Source organism: Tasmannia lanceolata, unplaced genomic scaffold (genome assembly GCF_043159265.1).
Source record: "Tasmannia lanceolata isolate RefF3 unplaced genomic scaffold, GAP_Taslan_0.1 ptg000013l, whole genome shotgun sequence".
In the NCBI taxonomy this organism is placed as follows: domain Eukaryota; kingdom Viridiplantae; phylum Streptophyta; class Magnoliopsida; order Canellales; family Winteraceae; genus Tasmannia; species Tasmannia lanceolata.
In genome coordinates, this window is record NW_027518690.1 from 72,955 (window position 1) to 89,003 (window position 16,049).

General features: G+C 43.0%; 1 protein-coding gene and 1 long non-coding RNA gene across 3 annotated transcripts in view; both read left to right on the forward strand.

Moving 5' to 3' along the window:
- LOC143889378 (DNA topoisomerase 1-like) overlaps positions 1 to 16,049 on the forward strand; it is a 74,974-nt gene that overhangs the window by 55,174 nt on the left and 3,751 nt on the right. The window lies entirely within an intron of this gene.
- LOC143889379 (uncharacterized) lies at positions 8,988 to 10,235 on the forward strand. The gene is made up of 2 exons (XR_013254824.1): positions 8,988 to 9,725; positions 9,821 to 10,235. It is a non-coding gene; the product is annotated as an uncharacterized LOC143889379 (long non-coding RNA).

Here is a 16,049-nt window from a genome sequence, read left to right on the forward strand (position 1 = left end):
TCATTCAAAAGTGAAATAGAATGTGTTAACTTACCAACTTCTCCAAAAGCTTAAGCTGTTGGAGAAAGGCGTTATTTATCTTTTATACTTTAACACTCTCCCGAATGTGTGGCCTACTTGGCAAACACGTGGCACATGTGGTCCCACTTTGGGCCGACCATCGCATGTGGATTTTTGCTATCTAGGGGGTTTGAACTCGAGACCTTTGGCTCTGATACCATGTTACCTTACCAACTTCTCCGAAAGCTTAAGCTGTTGGAGAAAGGCGTTATTTATCTTTTATACTTTAACAGAATGAATTGAACAGTACCCAATAAAATTGAAGATGATTTAAAAAAGTGCAGTGAGAGCTGAAAAAAAAAAATGATTGATATAATTGTAGAAGAAACAGCATATGATCGAAAAGCACCGAAAACAGTAGGGATTTTTTGGATATTGATATTAACTTTTCAGTAAAAACAACTAAAAAAACTCAGCATATAGAATAATTTAGAAAAAAAAATTTATTCCATCATTTTTTAAAATATCAGCCGTTTGGGATGGAAGTGAAAGACTCCAGTCTCTAATTTGAGTAGGAATCAAAAGAACACGCCACTTTTTCTCCAATGAATGATGTACCGAAATTTGTCAATCTCAAACCTATATTTGAACATTTAAGGACAGATTCAGGGATACGGCTTTGGGTTGGAAATCGGGAAAATATGTTTTGAGATGGATTTTACATATATTTGGCAACTTCTATTAAATTGAAGAGAATCCGATTTTAAGGGAAACCCAGAATGTTAGGAAACAATCCGATAATAGGCGTACAAATTGATAACATTAGATGGGTTTTTTTTTTCATTTTGTCAAAAGAGGATGCCATGTCGGATATTAGCCGGATGGGGGAGCTGTTCACGTGGGCCTGAACAGTGAACCCCCCACCCTGCTATATTATAATAGAGAATAGAGTTCCTGCGCTCGAGCACAGAAACAGGGTGGGGCCACATTTTGGGTGGGATCCAAAGCATTCATTTGATGGGCCCTTTCATGGGTAGGGTGTCCACCAAAAATCAGCTCCATTGGATCACCTTAGGGTGTCCATTTGTGGGGCCAAAAATGGACAGATTCTAAGCCTAGTTGCGCTCGAGCGCAGGAACTCTATTCTCATTATATATATATATATATAGAGAGAGAGAGAGAGAGAGGTTTCTACACCCTAGTGTAGATAGGTTATCTACACCCTAGTGTCACGGGGAAACAGTTCAGGACACAACCGGTATTAAAATCCATCCCGTCTTGTCTCGTTGCGTCTTGGAAATGCGTTGTTTATAGCACCTTTGGTCGCCACTCGCCGCTAAGCTGGTTGGTTGGCCAAACTCTATAGGAGGAGTTGACCCCGTGACTTGCTGACTCCTCCCCCGTTAGGCCCAGCAGGTGTGGGCAAGAGCCTTGGTGGCTTGCTCATGGGTTGCAAGAGGACTTACTTGTGCATTTGTTGCACACAGTAGGAAATCATACTTCAACTCGTAGGCGTGCCCTAAGGGAGATTGGGTGTGGACTGCGAGCTATCCATAGGGATGCTCCAGTTTCTTTGGTCGAGGATGGGGGCCAAAGACAGTGTATGTTGGGTTGGGTTCCCACATGCATTGCGCGTACGGACCGGTGCTGGGGGCTACGTATACTGTTTGCCCTTCAGCACCGCGGTACGTCCGGTGGGTAGGCCATTCTCTAGGTCTTCCATCAGTTCGTGCCGGGGCGACTTCGGTTGCCCTCGCGAGGTGTACACCTTGCGGATCAGTCCATGGGGCATCTTGCTCCTTGGATGACCAAGCCCCAGCGCTTGGCGGATTGGTGCGTGGCATCGTCATGCCTCGTACTCGATGGACTTTGCATTAGGCCCCAAGGCCTTATGTTCGATGTACTCGTGATGCAGGCTGATCATGAGTGTGGGTATCTAGAAGCGCATGTCAAGATCTGAGCCAAGTAGCCTGTTGAACAGCTTAGAGTTTGTGTGCACATTCGAAGCATCAAGGGGTGTTGACGTGTAGGGCCTTTAAAGCCTTGCACGATTGAAGGCTTGCCCTAGCATTTGTGCATGTTGGGGCGCCGCACGGGTTATTCCGTTGCTCAAATATTTGGCTCGTGACAGTTGGTATCAGAGCAGAATGTCCAAGCTATGTATTCAGAGTGTGCTTTGAGAATTGGTGCCAGATGGTATCTAGTGCCAGATCAGAGCAGGTTGTGAATCAAGAGTTTTTCAAGGAGCTATGATACAGTTGGTGTCTGTGCTGGCATAGTTGCAACAAGTTGCGATGTTTGCGGCTATGATTAGTGCATCTCTAGTGCATGTTGCTTTGCATAAAGGAACGGGAAATGCTTTATGTTGTGGCGGAGTTGGAAAGAGCTTGAATGTTAGCACACCAAGTTGGAAGTGCTAAGTTGCGGATGTCTTTGAATCTAACACTTTGAAAGTCCATTAGTCAGCCAAAGAAGAGCTAAAATTGTGTGGGTATGTTCCTTTCGGTGGACTCTCCCTTATTCTACTTGAGTCGCGCAACAGAGGCGCGATGGCCTGGAAAGATTAGTACCATCAGTGTTTGTTCAAGCATTGCTCAATGGATTTGCTCGAAGCTTGATACAGTGTTAGAGCTGTAACCGTCAGCGAACAGGTTGGCATCTTTCAGTGACCCACCGATGTGTGAGATCGGAAGTGGCAGTTGGGGAGTTGTGAATGCTCCGTTGCAGTGTTGGCTAAACATTGATGTGTTAGCATATGGCCTTAAGGGCTTGCTATGAAAAAAGGGTTGGCTGCTGGCATAAGCCTTCCCCTATCAGATGAGGTGTTGAACGTGTCGGCACCAAAGCGCTCATAGAAGTGAATTTGCTTGCTCAGTGTGATGGAATAACCTGTTTGACGAATTAGCAGACATGCTCAAGATGAAGAGCTGGTCAATGACTGAAGTACTTTTATGGCAGTTCACAATTATAATCGAGCATGCGTGATGCTCTTCTCAAAAAGACCTTGGAACGAACGCCAAGGCCGCTTAGATTTGATAATGGGTTTGCTGTGCTGATATGGGACAGTGTGGTGAGCTCAGATGGCATATGGGCAGACTGTGTTGGTATGGGTCGACATGGTATGTTTGTGTTTTTCTTGCTGCTTTAGAATCTCTTTGTTTGTCAAAATTGAAAGGACAGCTCAATATGAATGATAGAATATTTGAGTGGTTAGCCGTGTGAGTACTAGCCGCAAGTGCCCAAGGAGACCATTTGTGGGATAAGGGTTGATTGTTCAAATCAAGTTCTGTAGTGTTGAACAAAAGCAGGCAAGACTAAGCGTCGTGTTGATTGATCCCAACAGGGGATTCTTGGCCTCAGGAGGAGGCGAGACCGATGTGGTGGTCTCTTTGCGTGGGAGTGCTTGTCGACTCCGTGGTTGGCTTGCACTTTGCAGGTGGCAAGTGCTGCACTTAGCCGAAAGTGAGGCAGGTGCTGTGCCAGAAGTGGTGGCACATTCAGGGAGAGACGAAGCGGTGCAAGTTGGCCATTTCAGAAGACCACTCCAGAGGAAGCTCGAGTGTAGCTAAGGAGGAACTTGAGAGTTGCTTGAAGGAAGGATTCAAGTTTGGTCGCTCTGCCCTTATGGAGTTTGGTGGAGTGCTCAGAACCATCATCACCGGTTGTAGGTGAGCCAAAACCTTCCGTGCCGAAAGTGATGGCACGCTATCCGGTTGTAGGTGAGCCAAAACCTTCCGTGCTGAAAGTGATGGCACGTTATCCGGTTGTAGGTGAGCCAAAACCTTCCGTGCTGAAAGTGATGGCACGCTACCCGGTTGTAGGTGAGCCAAAACCTTCCGTGCCGAAAGTGGTGGCACGTCATCCGGTTGTAGGTGAGCCATAACCTTCCGTGCCGAAAGTGATGGCACGCCATCCACAGCGTTTGTAGGCACCGTCAGAAAACCTTCCCCTAGTTTGATGGAGTCCGGGAAAACCATCGTTGTTGAAGATAACTCCAGCAGAGCTATAGTGCAGTGATTGGCAGAACTTGAGGCACTGTGGTATGCAGTAGAAGTCAGAATACGCTGATTGTCGAAGTACCAGTGACAGCTGTTTTCAAGATTGAGAAGTCATTGTTATTGTGGAACTGAGCTTCACAGAGCGTTCAGTGTCGACGAGGGGGTCGACGTTATCAGGTGGGGGAGTGTCACGGGGAAACAGTTCAGGACACAACCGGTATTAAAATCCATCCCGTCCTGTCTCGTTGCGTCTTGGAAATGCGTTGTTTATAGCACCTTTGGTCGCCACTCGCCGCTAAGCGGGTTGGTTGGCCAAACTCTATAGGAGGAGTTGACCCTGTGACTTGCTGACTCCTCGCCCGTTAGGCCCAGCAGGTGTGGGCAAGAGCCTTGGTGGCTTGCTCATGGGTTGCAAGAGGACTTACTTGTGCATTTGTTGCACACAGTAGGAAATCATACTTCAACTCGTAGGCGTGCCCTAAGGGAGATTGGGTGTGGACTGCGAGCTATCCATAGGGATGCTCCAGTTTCTTTGGTCGAGGATGGGGGCCAAAGACAGTGTATGTTGGGTTGGGTTCCCACATGCATTGCGCGTACGGACCGGTGCTGGGGGCTACGTATACTGTTTGCCCTTCAGCACCGCGGTACGTCCGGTGGGTAGGCCATACTCTAGGTCTTCCATCGGTTCGTGCCGGGGCGACTTCGGTTGCCCTCGCGAGGTGTACACCTTGCGGATCAGTCCATGGGGCATCTTGCTCCTTGGATGACCAAGCCCCAGCGCTTGGCGGATTGGTGCGTGGCATCGTCATGCCTCGTACTCGATGGACTTTGCATTAGGCCCCAAGGCCTTATGTTCGATGTACTCGTGATGCAGGCTGATCATGAGTGTGGGTATCTAGAAGCGCATGTCAAGATCTGAGCCAAGTAGCCTGTTGAACAGCTTAGAGTTTGTGTGCACATTCGAAGCATCAAGGGGTGTTGGCGTGTAGGGCCTTTAAAGCCTTGCACGATTGAAGGCTTGCCCTAGCATTTGTGCATGTTGGGGCGCCGCACGGGTTATTCCGTTGCTCAAATATTTGGCCCGTGACAGTAGGCTTAAAATACAGTGGGGGTCACATTGTTTGGGTGATCCAAAGCATTCATCTGATGGGCCCTAACATAGATAGGGTGTGCCCAAACAATCAGCTCCATAGGATGAATCATCCCAACCCTACGATTTGTGGAGGTAAAAATGGACGTGTATAAACCTTCACAAATCTGTCCATTTTTTGCCTCCATAGTTCGAAGGGTTGAGATGATCGTATGGTGCTGATTTTTTGGGCACACCCTATCTATGTGAGGGCCCATCAAATGAATGCTTTGGATCACCCAAACAATGTGCCCCCACTGTATTTTAAGCCTAGGGTGTAGATAACTTATCTACACTAGGGTGTAGGAACTCTTATATTATCAAGCAATTAATTGACTATATTAAAAAATAATGAAAAGCGTTCCTAGGCTAGCTAGGAATCCAAAAGCACACGGACAGGCTATATCTCGGGCATTTTGTCCCACATTCCTACATGGTAGAAAGTAGAAACCACCTCAAATTTAGCTAAAAGATGCGTTGTAGTGTTCCCTTCATGATGTACGTGTGAAATAGAGGCTTTCGAGCACTTAGGTCAATTTTTTCATTTCTCTGAAGAGTTTCCTCATCTGCTATAGATGAGGGTTTTCTTTCTTGACCTAGTTGATTGTGATTAGGGAGTTACCCATGACCCACAATTTAGAACAGTCAGACCTATTCAGCTTATTTATACCCATCAACATTGTAGTGAACTCTGCCTTTGACCACAAGGGCCAGCAGAAATCAATAAGGTATGACCATTCGCCTTTGAAATGCTCCCGCCCCTCTCCATAAAAAAAAAAAAAATCATCCCAAAAAAAAAGCCTGTAAGTATTTCATCATCAACCAGTGATACCTTGTTAGTACCATCAAATAAGATTTCAGTATGTGCTTTGGTTGTGGCAGAAATAAGATGTCAGTTTCGGATGGAAATTTTTGTGGAAATCATGTAAAATCACATAAATATATGAAAACATATGCAAATTATGAACATCATGAAACTTGAAGTACTAAAATAAGCACAAATACACTAAAAAACCATCGTATAAGCAGAAAAAAAAACCATCCATAATAGTTTAATGAGATTTTATATGGTGCCCGAGCGTGAAGTCCAGGGTTGGTGGTTCTACCCTTCATATTTGATCCGACAGCAGCCCACTTTTTAAGAGGCTGATGTTGGATCAAATATCGAGGTCGATAATTCTGGCGTACCGCCTACATTGGACTTTAGGCTCGGGCACCGTATAAAATCTTAGTTTAACAACATTGAAAACCTACTGACATGCATTATTGCGGATGTCTAAATATTCAGTACATATCATATTTCACATGTAATTCATATAAAAAGTTATAAATAATACTTTCAACACATTTCACATGCAAATTACATTTACAATTTTGGTTTCGGTATGTGTTTTAGTTTTTGTTAGATAACTACATGGTGCAGAGAGAGAGAGAGAGAGAGAGAGAGAGAATGGCGTGAGAGTCTAGAATGCGTTCTAAGCATTCTCTCCCCCCATTCGATATATTAATGATAATAATTAACATACTATGACCATAATACTCTTAGTACGTTCAACACTCCCCCTCAAGCTGGAAGGTATATATCATACATTCCAAGCTTGTTACAAGAATCTTTTAGTTTTGCACTACCCAATGGCTTGGTAAACATATCTGCAAGTTGATCTGCAGATCGAGTAAACACTGTGCAGATCTCGCCACTCTGAATTCGATGACGAATGAAGTGACAATCAACTTCAATATGTTTGGTCCGTTCATGGAAGACTGGATTTGTTGCAATATGAATTGCAGCTCTATTGTCACAATCAAGGTTATAAATTTCGTTTCGTTTCGTCCGAAATCGACGAAACATTCGTTTTCGTTCCGAAAACGAAATGAAATCTTCAAAACTTCGTTTCGTCCGAAATGGACGAAATTTTGAATTTCGTCAGAAATTGGCTATAACGGCTAGTTTGACTGTTTTTTGCAGAAATTACATCAATGCCCCTGTAACGGCTCTTTTGGGTTTTTGACCATTTTAGCCTCCAAATGTGTCCGTTTATAACTATTGGGAAGGGTATTCTAGTCATTTTTACTTGAACAAAGAATAAAAAACTCTATAAATAGCATTTCCCCTACCTTCTTCTCCTCCACCTTCACATAAGTGATTCTCCTTCTCTTTTCTACTTTCAGTTACACTGTCTATTCTAATAAATTTCCTACAAGTCTACACTCTTCTTCAACTCAATCCAAGTCCATTTTGGAGCAAAGGGAAGGCCTACCTTCAACTTACAACTACAAGAACTATTTCCTAAGGCTTGCAAATTAAAGTTACACTACAAATTTCAAGTGAAGGCTTACAAGTTACACAACAAATTTCAAGTGAGGGAAGGCTAATATTATCTTATTCTCTTCAAATCAAGTTCAACCTCAAGGTTCTCTTTATTTCTTTCCATTTCCTTTCTTTTATTTCTTACTTCATTTTTTTGTAATTTGTTTCAATTTTCTTTCTTCTAATTCATTTTTCCCCTTCTTCTACTTCATTTCAGAATGAGTGGGTCGGGCTCGGGACCTTCTGCAGGAGCATCCTCTATTGGTTCGGCACCCACTAGATCGGATGACCCGGCATGGGCTTACGGTACATTGGTTCCCGGTCAAAAAAATAAAGTAACTTGCATATTCTGTGGCAAAGTCATATCGCGTGGAGGTATAACCCGCTTGAAAGAACATTTAGCTGCTGTTCCTGGTGAAGTAGCATCATGCAAAAAAGTGACTGAAGATGTAAAATATCAAATGAAGCAACTTTTAGATGCAAAGAGAAAATAAAGGGCTAGGATGAGCCTATCCAGAGCAGAGGTTGGAGGTTTTTATGGCACACCAGACGAAGAAGAAGAACAGGATGAAGAAGACATTGGCACACAATTGTCTCAACGAAGAGGTAAGGAAGTTCTTGTAGAACCGAGTGGTACAAACAGGAAGAAGAAGGGAATCACAGGAGGGATCAGGAATTTCTTTGCACTACGAACAACCCCTGGAGCCCAGCCAAGCATTAAAACTGCTTTGGCTACCAAAGAAACAATGGATAGAGCAGACATTGCGGTTGGCATGCTTTGCTACGATGCCAATCTCCCTTTCAACGTTGCCAATTCACCTTTTGATGCTGTGAATGCCTTGGGTTCGGGTTATAAGGCACCTACTTATCATGCTTTAAGGGGTTCCATTTTGAAGAATACAGTGGATGAGGTAAACTACTTGGAGGAGATTAAGATGTCATGGAGATACACTGGCTGTAGCATTATGGCAGATGGATGGACAGACACTAAACAACGTTCCCTAATCAACTTTTTGGTGTACTGCCCTAAATGAGTCATATTCCTCAAATCCGTTAATGCATCTGGCATAGTGAAGAATGCCGATGAATTATACAATATCTTTGAAAAGATTGTCAGAGAGGTGAATCCGGAATATGTGGTGCAATTTGTAACTGACAGTGAGCCAAGTTATAAAGCTGCTGGGAAAAGACTAGAAGCCGCGTTTGGTACATTCTTCTGGACTCCGTGCGCAGCTCATTGCTTAGATCTCATCTTGGAGCATCTGCGCAAACCGACTGTATTTCCTCACATAGCAACCACAATTGAGAGGGGTCGGACGATTACAAAGTTCATCTACAACCATGGAAACCTCTTGAATTTGATGAGGAAGTTCACAGGTGGGAAGGAGTTGTGCCCCCCTGCTGCAACCAGATTTGCTACAAATTTCATTAGCATACAAAATCTGGTGTTGAATCGGAAAGCACTTCAGTAGATGTTTGTGTCTGATGAGTATAGTACTAGTAGGTTTGTCCAACACCCACTGAATGAAGGGGTAGTTAGTACTGTGTTGGATAAGTCTTTTTGGGACCAATGCAAGTACATTCTAAACATCAGCGAGCCTTTAGTGAGAGTGTTGCGTTTGGTAGATCGGCAGGACAAACCGGCGATGGGTTACCTATATGAGGCCATGGACAAGGCCAAAGAGAACATCAAGGAGAGGTTGAAGAGAAAATCAGATTGCATCCCCATCTGGAGGTTCATCGACCAAAGATGGGATAGGCAACTCCACAGTCCCCTCCATGCAGCAGGATATTTTCTTAACCCTGCTCTCTTTTTCACTCCTACCTTCTCTAGGCACAGTGAAGTAACCAGAGGCTTGTTGGCATGCATCACTCCACTAGTAACTGATGAAGCTACACAAGACCTCATCACCAATCAGATTGAGGATTATCGAGAGGCTAAGGGTATGTTTGGAATGAAGCTTGCAATCCGCAACCGAACGAAGTTGGGACCAAGTATATTTGAGTTGTTTGTTTAATTAAGTATAATTCATTTTAACTTTCAGTTTCTCAACAAATAATGCTTTACTATTTGTTACTTTACAGTTGCATGGTGGAATAAATTCGGAGGTGACGTGGAAGAATTACAGACCTTTGCGATCAGAATCGTCAGTCAGACCTGCAGTGCGACTAGGTGTGAAAGGAATTGGAGTACCTTCGAACACATTCACTCTGTAAAGAGAAATAGGTTGGAGCACTAGAGATTAGATGACTTGGTGTTTGTCCATTACAATCATAAGTTTCGAGAAAGGTATACAATGTAATATAATGTTTTCAACTCTCACCTCATCACTTTAAGCTTTTAAGTTTAACCTTTGACATTATACTTAATGTTTTCCTTTTCAGGGACTTGTTGAGGAAATCATCTACCACTAGTGACCCTTTGAGCATAGACCATCTGGATGTCATGGTGGATTGGGTTGCAGAAGAAGATGTCATATTCACGCCGGAAGACATTGGGTGGGAAAATCTTGAAGCACCTACTGCTGTGGTTGGGGCCGGGGACGACGACGACGACTTTCTCATGCCTCTTGAAGAAGATGTCCCTATTGGTGGTCCAGGTGGTGATGACGGCGGCGACGATGAAGAAGACATTGAGTATGATCATCCGGGTTATGATGACTGAGAGTTGTTGCTACTAGCTATTGTCTATGTTTCACTTTCATGTATCTCTTTTTTTATGTTTTTCTATGTATCAGACTATCAGTTGGACTTGTGCAAGACTTTATGTGTTTAAGTAATGAATATGCCTTTTGGGACACATATTTTGGACTATTTATTAGTTTTTCATATTTTTCTATTGATTTTTTATTTTTTTGGATTTTTCTCCTATTTTTTAATATATTTTTTGTGTGAACGAAAAGTGTCGACCGAAATGCACCGAAATGATCGAAATCCCACCGAAATTTCGTTTTGGTGGCCAAAACGAAATGGCGACCGAAACGAAATTTACAACTATGGTCACAATACAACCGTGCTGGACATGTAGATGAAAAACCAATCTCTGCTAAGAAGGATCGAAGCCATATTAGCTCCCCACTTGTATATGACATAGCTCTATACTCAGACTCTGCACTTGACTTGGACACAATATCTTGCTTTTTACTTCTCCAAGACACCAAATTACCTTCTACAAACGTGCAATATCCCGTAGTTGATCTCCTGTCAGCAGGAGATCCTGCCCAATCTGCATCACTAAAACCTTCTACCTTTTCATGTCCATACTTTCTGAAGCATAGACCCTTACCTGGAGTACCCTTTAAATATTTGATAATCTGAATGACAGCAGTCCAGTGGGAAGTACGTGGAGCACTCATAAAACGACTAACCATACCAACTGCAAATGATATGTCTAGACGGGTGACAGTCAAATAGATTAGTTTTCCAACCAGTCTTCTATATCGACCTGGATCATTCAACAACTCTCATTGATCAGGAAGAAGTTTAAAATTTGGATCCATAGGGTTAGTCGTAGGTTTCACCCCCATTGAGCCTGTCTCTTCTAAGATGTCTAGCACATACTTTCTTTGTGACAAAACTAGTCCATGACGAGACCGTGCTACCTCAATACCAAGGATATATCTGAGCTGGCCCAAATCTTTAGTGGAAAACTCACCTTGAAGAAAGGACTTTAGAGTTTGGATACCAGACTTGTCATCTCCTGCAATTACAATGTCATCAACATACACTATCAAGAGAATATATCCACAATCAGATTTGTGACTGAACACAGAATGATCAACAGCACTGCTTCAACCCAAAGCGCAAAACGACAGCACTAAATCGTCCAAAACAAGCCCTAGGCGATTGCTTCAGACCATAAATTGCCTTCTGAAGGCGGCATACAGAAGAGCACATCTCCCCCTGAGCAACATACCCAGGAGGTTGCTCCATATAAACTTCCTCTGAAAGATCACCATGAAGGAAGGCATTCTTAACATCAAGTTGATACAGAGGCCAACCACGATTAACAGCTAAAGAAATCAGTACTCGTACGGACAGAATTTTGGCTACCAGTGAGAAAGTCTCCTGATAGTCAACGCCAAATGTCTAAGTGTACCCCTTAGCAACAAGGCGGGCTTTGAGACGTTCAATAAACCCATCTGGTAGGTACTTGATGGCAAAGACCCAACGACAGCCAACAGGTTGGGCACCAGAAGGAAGAGAAACCAACTGCCACGTTTTATTGGAGTGAAGTGCAGCCATCTCAGCATCCATAGCAGCCTTCCATCCAGGATGATTGAGAGCATCTGTAACTGACTTAGGCAAAGTAACTGAATACATGCTAGAGACAAATGACCGAAAAGATGGTAAGAAATGCTCATAAGTAACAAAATTAGAAATAGGATGAGCCACAGTACGTGATCTAGTCCGGGATGCAATAGGTGAATCATAAGTAGGAGAACAAATACCTGAAGGTTGACAATCCAACTGTGGAAGAGGATCAGTGGGCTGAGACGGTGCTTCAGTCGTCGAAAGAACGACCTGGCGAGGTCCCCGAGTAAAAGTTTTCAGTTCAGAATCCACAGGACCTGACAGAGAATCCACAGAATCCTTAGGGTCCACAGGAGAACTTGTGGCAATGTCTGGAGCACCCATAGGACCTGGAAGAGAATGACCCATCACTAAAGGAACGGGAAGGCTAGGGATGTCAACATGTAAATGAGGACCTGAGCCAGACAAATAAGGCTGGTCCTCAAAGAATGTGACTTCCGCAGAAACATGTCTTTCGAAGGCGAGGGCTATAACATTTATAACCTTTTTGGGTTTGAGAAAAACCCAAGAAAATACACTTCTCTGCGCGAGGGTCTAACTTGTCAATACCTGGAGACAAATTATGAACAAAACACGTACATCCAAAGACACGTGGCACTAAAGGAAACAGATCTCCAAGAGGATACAAGACAGAAAATGGCGTTTGACCAGATAAAACTGAAGAAGGTAGACGTTTACTTAGGAAGCATGCCGTGAGAGCTGCATCTCCCCAGTGAATCTTAGGAACCTTCATCTGAAACATAATCATACGAATTATATCCAGCAAATAACGAATTTTCCTTTCAGTGACACCATTCTGTTGTGATGTGTGTGCACATGACGACTGATGAATAATACCACGAGAGGAAAGAAAATCATGAAAGCCGTTATCCACAGAAAAATATTCCTTAGCATTGTCAGTACGCAAACAATTAATCGTACATTTAAATTGATTTTCCACCTCAAAATAAAAAGTACAAAATGCATGAAACACTTGAGATCTATCTTTAAGTAAAAACAACCATGTGGTCCTCGAATAATCATCAACAAATATGATAAAATATTTATGTCCATTTAACGAAGTAGTTCTAGTTGGACCCCAAACATCAGAATGTATAAGTTCAAATGGACGAGACACTCGACTACTAACTCGAGAAAGGAAGGACACACGATGGTGTTTTCCTAACTGACATGACTCACAATGAAAAGATGGAATTTGAGTTGAAACAAACGAAGACTTTCTAAGCATATCCACAGGTGGATGGCCCAAACGACAATGCCACTGATAGGCATCCACCGAAGTACGAAGAGCAACACCAGCACTAGCTTGATCAAGGTAGTAAAGGCCATCAATCTCACGGCCCAAGCCAATCCTCGTCCCAGTCTTCATGTCCTGAAAAACACAATGAGAAGAAAAGAAGGAAACAGAACAGTTAAGAGACTGCGTTAATTGACGAACAGATAATAAATTAATAGGAAAAGACGGAACATATAGAACATAAGACAAGTGAAGACCCATCGAGATGGAGACTACACCCATGCCAGAAACAGGGGATGTAGTCCCATCAGCCAAGGTAACAGTGCGAGGACCAATAGACGGAACAGAGTGGAAAGAAGAGAGAATGTTAGGGTTACCAGTCATATGGTGTGAAGCACCTGAATCAATGAGCCATGAACCAAAAGAACTACCAGAGAGAAAACATGAGGGGCTACCTTGATGCGCAAACGTGGCAGTGAGCTGCTTTCCTTTGTCCCGGGTACGGAGAACTTCCTCATATTCCACACGAGGGACAACCAGAGTATCAGGCGTCACAGATGGAGCATAAGAAGAAATACTATCAGAAGCAGCAGAAGCATTCGCAGTTCTGTAGGGACGAAGTTCAGGGTGTAAATCATAGCAATAATCAACGGTATGTCCAACCATACGACAATGAGTGCAAAAACGGGGCCCACGTCCACGGCCACCACCATCCCAGGCTCCCCCTGAATCACGACCACGGCCATGTTCAGCACCACCATCACGGCCACGACTACGACCACAACTATCACGGCCACGGCCACGGCCAAATCGACCAAAAGCACTAGATGAATGGAACGAAGAGGGAAGAGTGGCTTCAACAACCTTAGGATGCGATAAGGAATCTTTTAAAGCCATAATAACCACCAATTACGACAATCCAAATAACCAATAATTAACAAGGACCAAGTAAACAAACCACCAACAATTCGTCCACAGATAACAATAGGAACACAAGAGTCAATAATCCAACAAACACCAACAATCTACAATAAATCCACAATCATCAGCAATCACGAACAATAATCATAACAACCCAACATTCACAAGGAACCAACACCACTATCAACAATCGTCAACCAATCCACCACCGACAACAACCACCGAGCATCACTAACAACCAAGTGACGAGGCACAACCGATCACTCTAACCAGCAACCAACAAGCACCAATAAATCTACCATAGGGAATCACAATAAAGTCGCCAACAGTAAACATCCACAACCAACACCACAATCACAAACACCAACATACAACTAAATATGTTAACAAATCACGGTCACAGGCACAAAGACAATGTTCCGGGACAAAAAAAATACCCCAACACATAGAAGAAAGAGAGTAGAATCACCAACAAACTTCCCGGAACCAACAAGAGAATAAAATATGGAGAAGAAACAAGTTTAAACCATGAAGAGAGTTGGATTTATGGACTGATTTGAGAAGAACGAAGAGTTAGGGACTGATTTGAAAAGATAGGGTTAGGTTTGAAGGATGTGAAGGGAAGAATCAAGGAAGAGTTAGAGTTTAGGGTGGAGGGAAGGGGACGTGAGTGGATTAGGGTTAGGTTTGGGGTGTGAATAGGGGGTGCAAGTGGGTTAGGAATAGGTTTTAGGGTTGTGTTTACAGTTAGAGTTGAAAGAGAAGGGATTGTGTTCGTCTCGTCTCGTCGCGTATTCAGGGTTAGTGATTTGGGATTGTGTTCGTCTCGTCTCGTCGCGTCTTCAGGGTTAGGGTTTTAGAAGTTCTAGGTTTTAGGTTTCTTCAAGGATGGGTGCTCCGATCTTCAACCTTGAAGCTTTGATACCATGCTAGATAACTACATGGTGCAAAGAGAGAGAGAGAGAGAGAGAGAGAGAGAGAGAGAGAGAGAGAGAATGGCGTGAGAGTCTAGAATGCGTTCTAAGCATTCTCTCCCTCCATTCGATATATTAATGATAATAATTAACATACTATGACCATAATACCCTTAGTACGTTCAACAGTTTTGATATGCTTTTCTTTAGGGATGGAAACATAAACATTTCAATCGTTTCGTCTTGGTTTTGGTGGAAATTTAAAACCAGGCCATCAAAGTTTTTTTTAACCAGCCTTTTGGCAGAGCAGCTCACGTAACATGGGGACGATAGGTGGGAGAATAATTTTCACATATACGTCCACTAGTTTATTAGTTTCAAAAAAGTAGCATTAGTAAAAAGACCGAGCTTAGAAGCATGTTGAGACAATTTAATATTATTTAATTACAGTGCTAGAGCTATTCATTGTCTCAAACTCGATCCTTTCATTCTTTCCTAGCAAGCCAGATCGAAGATGGAATCTTAATTCTCCATAAACAAGAGTACCTTTTATTTTTAATCTGCCATTTCCATAGATCATCCCGCATCAGCCACCCAAAATGCTATCAAGAATCAAGGAGTTAAAAAGATGGGGCCTACCATTAATGTTAAAAGAGTTTTATTTAGTTTTTACAATATTATTTAAGTCTTTTCAAGTCATAAGGGGCTAATAGTCTTTTCCCATCAAAATCAATTTAATTCGTTGAGTTATGAGTGTTTTAGGTAGGCACCACGCATGAATTACGAAATTTTTTAAGTGAGGAGCTTTAGAGGGGGTATTTTATTCCAAAAGTGTTAGGTTTTTGTTTATGTTTCAGACCTTTGTAGATTCTTTTAATTTCTTATATATAAGTAGCCTCTAGGCGAGCAAATGAATGAATAAATGATTGGATAAAGATTTTGCAAGCTTCTTCTCGTGTGTGGATGCAATGTCTCCCATTCACGGTGTGATGCCTTGACCTTTTGGTGCAATCCCTAGGGTTTCCTTGGTGTGATGCCTCTGTACTGCCAGTGGAATCCTAGTGCAACCTTTTTCTTAGTGCAAAGCCCTGAAAACCCTAAAGTGATGCCTTAGAAGCATGGAGTGTTTCCAGGTTAGTGCTTCGTTCTTTCTTTTCCGACCTCTATTTCTCTCTTCAATCATTTCCGATTTTTTCTTTTTTTTCTTCCAAGCTGTCTTCCTGAATCC